This window comes from Galeopterus variegatus, unplaced genomic scaffold, assembly GCF_000696425.1.
Source record: "Galeopterus variegatus unplaced genomic scaffold, G_variegatus-3.0.2 Scaffold1480, whole genome shotgun sequence".
NCBI lineage: Eukaryota > Metazoa > Chordata > Mammalia > Dermoptera > Cynocephalidae > Galeopterus > Galeopterus variegatus.
In genome coordinates this window covers 260612-262330 of record NW_007727591.1, presented here as the reverse complement: position 1 = coordinate 262330, position 1719 = coordinate 260612, and positions in this window count along the sequence as shown.

The window sequence follows — 1719 nt, the reverse complement described above, 5'->3', positions numbered from 1 at the left end:
CACTGAGGGTTGCAATCCGTTGCCGGACACGGAAAAAAGACAAAAGACAAAAAAAAAAAAATGTAATTCTATTCTAATCCTTCAACTGAATGTTGATCTTCCTTTAAAGAATAATGTATACTTGCCCTCCTCAGTTAGCATACATATGTGGCACTAAGTTTAAATTTTGATAATATTATAGAAAAATTTTGTTGTTTGGGGCTCAATTAGCATTGAATATGAAATCTCAAGTTTTGAAGTTTCTGCCAAATTGTGTATTATACAAGGAAGGCTCTTATGGAGATGTATTAGGTCTTACAGTATCATCAGATCATTATTACTAACTGTAAATGCCCTTGAGTCTATAGACAGATTTCTAAGGCTCTGGTTTCACACAATTTAGTAGCATAAAAACTGTCAGTAAAAATTTATGAACAAACAATTCATCTTGCCTCTTTTCTGCTTCATTACCTTACTTTGCAAATAAGATTGCAAACTGATCCAAACAGGCAGATAACTAAAGATAGAGCATTGGAGAAAAAAAGCATTTAAGCACAGGCCATGGAAGAGGAGCCCTCAAAAAAGCCTCAAAGAGGATGTGAAAATCAGATTGTAAAGCGTTGAAGAATAAATGGAAGATAAGGGAGTCAGAGACACGGAGTGCTGACTGCCCTTTTAAGGAGTTATATATTTCAATACATATACACAATGTGTGTGCCAATCTAATCAGGGTAATTCGTACATTCATCATTACAGAATGTAATCATATCTCTGTGATGTGAACATTTGATCTCCTCTCTTCTAGTCCTTTGATAATTGCAGTAAATTATTGTTAATCATAGATTCCTGTGTCGACTCTACACCAATAGGACTTATTTTTCCTCCCTAGCTATAATTTTGTGTCCATTAACCAGCTTCTCACTATCTCCTTCACCCCTTTCTCACCTCTAGGAAGCACAGTTCTTCCTTTTCCTTTCAACAGTTCGGTTTATTGTCATTATTTTTTGGTTTTGTTTTCTTTTCTTCTCTTTTTGAGCTCTCACAAATGAGTGAGATATGTGGTATTTCTCTTTCTGTACCTGGCTTATTTCACTTATAATTTTCTTCAAGCTAATCCAGGCTGCTGCAAATAGCAGAATTTCATTCTTTTTTTATAGCTGAGTAATATTCCATTATATACACGTACCACATTTTCTTTATCCAATCATTTATCAATGGACATTTAGGTTGGTTCCATATCTTGGCTATCCTAAATAGAGCTGCAATAAACAAGGAAGTGCAGGTATCCATTTGATATGTTGCTTTCCATTCCTTTGGGTATATACCCAGAAGTGGAACTGCTGTAGTATGGTAGTTCCATCTGCTGTTGTTTAAGAAACCTCCATACTGTTTTCCATAAAGGCTGTACTATTTACAATCCACCAACAATATGTAAAGGTTTCCCTTTCTCTGAGTACTCACCAGCATTTATTTTGTCATTTTGATAACAGCCATTCTAACTGGGGTGAAATGATATCTCATTGTGGTCTTGATTTGCATATCCCTGATGATTAGTGAAGTTGAGCATTTTTTTTCAAATATCTGTTGGCCATTTGTATGTCTTCTTTTGAGAAATATCTATTCAGCTCCCTTGCCCATTTTTTAACTGGGTTATTTGGGTTTTTTTACTATTGAGTTGTTTGAGTTACTTGTACATTATGGAAATTAGCCCCTTGTTAGATTCAGAGTTTAAAAATATTT